Below are 6,664 nucleotides of genomic sequence, written 5' to 3'. Positions count from 1 at the left end.
TAGTGTGACGTCACAGATTTTCAACGTGTTTTCTCGTATTTTTGGGCCGTTTTGGCGCCCCCCTCTAAATGTCCCAGAAACTTGCCAAGTTCAACTTTGGCTCATCTAGAGTACAGCGTAGTCCATCTTTAACGATAGGCAATTAACCAAGCCCGAAAAGACGCCGTCAAAATTTGTGACGTCACCATCGATGAGCTGGTGTGGCAATGTCAAGGCGACGTCACCATTGATGTTGCATTATTACCTCTTTTTTGGATTACAAAATAAGAGTGGCTTTTTAACTATTGTAGAAGCGTACTTTGCTATTATATCGAGACTTATTTTTCTCTACTGTCCCTTTAAGCTTCGTTGGTAACGTATGACCGCAGGTTCTGTTATTTTTGTTCTTGAAGAAACAAGTTATATACCCTAGTTTGTGGTGCATTTAGTCTGAAACCTCTTGTGTGTCATATGTGCCTCCGAGAAGTTTGACGACGCATAGCTGTACTTGCAATAGCAAGAGATAACTTGTGTTTGCGCTGGTTAGCGTCATCTTGTCTGAAGCCTTTTGAGTGTCATATGTGTCTCCCGAGACGCCTGAGTGAATGTAATGAGGAAATCTTTCAAAAAATCATTGCTCGGATGCCTAGTCATGGAAGACGTGGCTTACGATATCTACTTAAACTTGGTGTTTGCACACGTAGAAACCTTCATACAAGATCAGACATCTTGTATGAAGGTTTCTACGTGTCACATTTGCCACCGAGTTGCCTTAGGCAGACAAACTTTTACTAGCGGTAGCGAGTCACACCCGCCCTGACGAAGAGAAGTTTCCTTTTCTGAATGATAATTGGCTCCAGTGGGAGACATCGCATTGTCGATCATTTCAAGTTTCACGTTGCGTTTTCGCAGCACGGGGACGGGACCTCTGTTTGTGTGTGCAAAAATTTGCATTATTTGTATTAGTTGCAAATACATTTGCATTTGAATTTAGTTCATATCATCTTGACTGAAACTATCTTGTGTGTCACGCGTCTCAATATTCAACAACAAATATCACAGAAAAATAAAAAGGTGAGAAAAGATGCAAAAGTACGTGTGCGGAAATATTCCGAAACAATAGCTGTCATTCGCCGAGTGCATGTTAGATAGCGCTACAATATTCAGCGCCGCAGTAGAAAGGTAGCTTCATACAGTTTTTTTTTAGTAGAAGCTTGCCAAAGTGCATCTGAAGTGGCCATTGGTGAGGAATAACATTTATGTCAGCTGCATCGTGTGTAAGAAAGACGTGAACATTTAGTCGCCGTTTTATAAGAAGGGACGTTCAATTTTCGTTGCAATTCCAGCAATAATCTCTGGGAAAATGAAGATGGAGGTATAGACTTATGAAAAGAGCATTTCCAAGCTGATTACTGTATTACATTGGGATAATTGCGTGTAAATTTCCTATATACGTGAACTTGCAAATAATGGCGCGTGTATGATATTCATATCACTGCATCATGTTGAGGTTCTTTCCTTCCTTAAACTTGAGGTCTCAGCAGAGAGACGTCGTCATAAAACTCGGCTGGAACAGTTTGACTTTGATTGTATTTACCGAATGGGGGCCTTACAAGGAACATCCGAAAAAAAAGAAAATATTATATAATTCATGATAATTGCGATAATATAAACAACGAATTATCGCTCCGAGGTCTTCCCGAAGTTTCTGTAAAGTTACCTTCATGTAAGAGAAGTGAAAGACCGAGTACCTGCCGGCATCGAATGTTCCTGTAAGAAAGAACAAAACAAAGCAAGGAAGATAAAATACAAAGAGAATAGCGTTAGGGAGAGAACTTCCAGAGTAACAACAACAAAAGAAATGTTAGAGGAGTTTGCCGCCGTCTCTTAGACGACTGACCGTGCTTAGCAGCCGTCTTTACAACCCTCTCACGCTGTTGATCGAAGCTGTCACAGGCAAGGCAACGCTACAGCGATGAATATGACTTTTGTCAACTGTAGCGAATGTTTGCTCAAACATTCACGATGCCGTTTCCCATAGCATTTTTGTGACGACCTTCTCACATTAATATGAACCGAAGGGCAGAAACAAAACTTTTTGCAGACCAAGCTTTAGAGCGGTGGCGGGCATAAAAAATCGGGCGATAATAGCAATATGTATAGTCACTACATTTCATTAATTACCTTTTTTTTAAATTCCGACCTTACTGGGCACCTGGAACATTCAGAATTGAAAGAAGCCAACATTCTAAGCGTATAAGATTTACTAGTAAGTTCGTGCCTGGCAGAGATGTCGAGAAATACAGACTCATACACGTCGTCTGCTCGCTTTAGTGTAGTAATACACTTCTCTTTAGAGCAGTTTAAAGCGCGTCTTTAAGAAAAAAATCATCAAAGACAAGACGATGTGCCTCATGGCACTACTCACACGACGAAACGTGTTCAACTTTGTCAGCTATCAACCATCCCTTCAGGCGTTAGCGGCCATCGCGGCGAACTAACTAAACCTGGCTGCGGCTGGTCGTAAAACACGTTATAGATGAGCTTAATGAAAGCATTGTTGTGGTTGCAGCTCAAAATGATTTTAAATTCACCGACGATTACGATGCTTCCCAATGCGAAATTTGAGCGCAGCTCGATACGTGTTTTCATTTCGCGATATATTGGCTGACGCGAACAATCTGTCTCGTGCGGTACATTGCAAACGGAGCGAACTGTGGCGCGATTGCCTCGCTAATCGAGAGATCGCGAGAGGCAGCGCGTCGGGGACGCGTGGGCGAGATTCACAGCAGCCGCCGCAGACAGACTTCCGCTCATGCAGTGCTTTGTTTCCATACAGATGACGTGCGCTACTCTGGCGCCATCTCGTAGCCATCGTCGCCGCAGAGCCCGTCTTGCGTGGCACTACGCTTTTCTTCTTCCGCGTTCGCCATACCCTCCTCCTCCGCTCTCCGCCTCATGGTTCCGCTGCACCCTCCTCCACCGCTCTCCTCTTCGCCCTCTCTTCACTATAGCCGTCTTTCATCTCCCGCTGCATTCCGCGTTCGCTCTTTCATTCTTCGCTGTGCTCGTTCGCTCGGTTACGCCGAGGGCGCCGACGCCGACGCTCGCCGGAGGTGCGGGCGCCTAAAGGCCCAACCACAAGGAAGCGATTTTCGACGGACTTTTGTTGCCGGCCACGGGCCGGCGGCACGCGGCGCCGACGCCCAACGACGTTCATTGACGGCTCTCAGCCACAAGATACTCTCGGCTTCAAGCGAGGCGCTGTGTGGCCAGATCCTCCCTTCTTAAAGGCCCCGAATTTAGCCGGCCAGTTTTGCTAAATGTTGCGCTAAGAGAACACTTCTTTGTACTTCATGAATACTTATTGTCTACAGTTCTAAAACTCCACAGAAGCTGTCTTTAGCTGTAACACAAATATATAGTGTTTCGCTTGTTGTCTGTACCATGTAGCACCAGTGACATAGCATCTACAGGAGCAGCTGTGTTCGCTCGTGTACGCTCCAGCATCTCCCTGTCTGCAAACGGGTGCATCATTAACAGCGATACTGTACAAAGCTGCATGCGAGCACATGCGAGCGATCGGCTACTTCAGACGGGGACGAGGCACTCGGGGACGTATGAACGGGGCGTACTGGTGTAAAAGGAGTTTTAAGGCGAGTTCTATACTCCAGACATTTTTTCTGCCTCGTGTTAGGATACTTTAGTTTGTGCATCTGATCTAGTATTGCTTGTGGCACATCCCTCTGAGTTTGGATTTTTTTTTCTTGTCTGTGCGCGCATGTGCACCGCATTGGTCGCGAGTGTATCGTGCGTCCATGTGTTTGTCTTCTCAATGTGAAAGTAGCTTTTGCGCTGCGTTTTCTAAACTGAATAGGACGGTTGCGTATTTTCAGTGCGATCAAGCTGTGTCGGCAACCACTCACCGACCACAATGATAGAAGCCGAGAAAAGGGATTTAAAGAATATTATTTAGGCGTCGGTGTCAAGGAAGCTTAAAAAGAATACTCGGTATTCCTATGAGAGAATGGTATTCCTATTGATAATGCCTCTGGATAAGATATTTTCATAGTTTGCACCGAAATGCTGAATCAGATTGTGCTACATCGATGGAAAAGTTTCCCCTCAGAACAACAGCCACAGGAAGGTGGTTTTAAAGCATTCGCTATTAAAGCCAAGATTCGAGGCCTCCGCCTAGAAGTCGATATCAACAGCAAGCGTGCGCGATCACGTGAACACTCCCGGCACACTGCCTGTATCCGTTAGAAAAGTAAATAATGATTGTCACCTACTCATTCGTGCGTGGCAGCCCAAATCAAGGCAAATTCAAGAACTGAAAGAATGCAATGTGGACTAGCTAGCAATCATCCCCCGTATACTTGCCATTAGTTTTTTCAGGGCCTGCATTCATTGCATCTAAGTAACTGAAGCACACATCGAAGAAAGCTGGAACGAATGGCTCCTCTACAGGCCGCTATTTCGATTTTCAGTAAGACACGCAACGGATACTAATCGTCAGGAAAAGTGCGACTGAAAAGGTGTATCTTTGCACATAATTATTCGCAGCCGAAAGCGGGACCTATACTGCTGCATTTCAGCCGGTTGACGACATGCGATGTGATGGAGTCTCAGCACAATATTGAGCATACTGAGGACAACCCCAGTTTTATGAAACGTGCAAATTGCCACAGCAGAAACGCTGACGAGCAGGCCGGAAGAATAACAAAAAATGCAGCATTAGCGCTTCTGGCTGACCAACTCTTGGCTGTCCAGCAGGCTTGTGATGCGGCTGAGAGGCTTGGCCTGTCGGTCGCTATGTAGGAGCGGCCCACTTCATGATGAGTCACGATCTGCAGGACTTAAAGTTTATTCCATCCATCCATCCATTAGGGGACGCTTTCATAGGAGAAATAAAAAAAATTGCCGCGTATCTGCGTGCTTCGCTGCAAATGTCGTCGAAAGACGATAGTCTTCTGCCGGCCGTACTACATGAGTGCTGGTCTGATCCGCGGCCACCCGTGATGCTGTTCTCGTACCATTTCCGTCCTGGCATGATAAATGCAATGGAGGTTTGTTTGAACAGATTTCATTTTACCGCATTATTTCATCAAGCGGCCATTTATGTTTTGCCCTGCTTCAGACAGCGCTTCCTTTATGTTGAATCGGCCGCATCTGGCTGGCATTGATAAAATTGAGGAGGCGCTGCGTGAGACATGGACGCCATCTGGCAATACATCGGGAAACATGAGCTTGTGCAGAGGGTTTCCTTGCTCCATGGCAGAGGGCGCTCGTCGGCGCGCAGTCGGGGAACGTCGTTCGTCGGCGCGCATAGCATGGCATTTTCAGCGCAGCTTAAGAAACTAGGGTCTTTAGAGTTACGTATCTATGTATTTTCTATTAAAGGAACACACCTCCTAATACTTACCTAGTGATGTTGCGCCTCAGATATGCGTAATATTTACTTTGTGATCGATAACGTTCACAAGTATGAACAGCCGTACCAGTTTAAGTAGTGTGGGCGGTAAGCAAGTGGTCCAACTTTGGCCAGGTGGCTGAATCGGGTGACAGACAGACAGACAGACAGACAGACAGACAGACAGACCAAATTTTCAGCGTTTAAGTTCCCTAAGAAAGACTATCGTCTTTAAAAGACACCTTCTGGCAAACGACACTGTTCTTTGTCGGAACAAAGTTCTTTCTGTCAATGTTGTGCAGCCACTGCTTCTTGCGCAAGGCGGCACGTTTTCCTTGTGGTATCACAAAAACTGCACTCCCATCTTCAGGCTTCTTGCTGCAGTTAGAATGCGCTACAGCTCGGCATAGCGCTACCGCAACACCTCAAGAAACGCAGCGCGCAACGTTCGCTACGCCGAGGCAGCCAAGCTAAATAAGGAGAAACATGGCGCCAACGAAAAAGAAAAACACAAGCCAAACGCAAGATCCGCGCCTTTCGAAAGGCAACGGCAAGGAGACCAATCGTCGTGCAGAAAAACGGGTGCAAAACCGGTTGACGGCGGAGCGGACGTGCAAAGGGCGAGGAGGAGGCGAGGTGGTCGCGCGGGGGCGGCTGAGTTCGAAGAGTGGCGGTACATTCAAATTATCAAGGGACTTTAGCATGCTCGGTCTTGGGGCGCCTAGCGAGCGTGAACCGGCGATGCATTGTTCTCAAAGCCGCCGGCCGCGCCGCCGTGTGACGCCGGTTGGCGCCGACGCCGAAAATCCGTCGACCATTTCTTCCTTGTGATTGCGCCTTAAGAGCTGCGCTCTAATATAAGATTTTCTTAGATCATCATCGCTCTTGAGCACGCTTCTTATTAAGCCTTATATGTATCATCGTTCAGTTGACCTTCAACGTCCTTGAGCGAAAACCATGTCGCCGAAGCGAAATCGTACACGATGACGACTCGGCGTAGTAACTCACTCACCACACCGACCCGGCATCGTGTCTTACCTATTGACCCTTTTCGCGGAGCAGTTTGCTCTAGAGGAACGAGATGGCGCTTTCGGCGACACGCCATACGTTGCCTCAGCGAATGCGCACGAATACGAAACCACTATTGCTTCTGCCTTGCTACTATGCGATCAGCTGTCGGAAATGCAAGTGGGTGTTCGCTCATGCACTGTGCCCAATTCATGCTGCAAAATGTGTAACGATAAAGGGAAGACATGTGTGGTAGTTAGCTGC

This window comes from Dermacentor silvarum, chromosome 5 (assembly GCF_013339745.2).
Source record: "Dermacentor silvarum isolate Dsil-2018 chromosome 5, BIME_Dsil_1.4, whole genome shotgun sequence".
Taxonomy (NCBI): domain Eukaryota; kingdom Metazoa; phylum Arthropoda; class Arachnida; order Ixodida; family Ixodidae; genus Dermacentor; species Dermacentor silvarum.
This window is presented reverse-complemented; position numbering follows the sequence as displayed.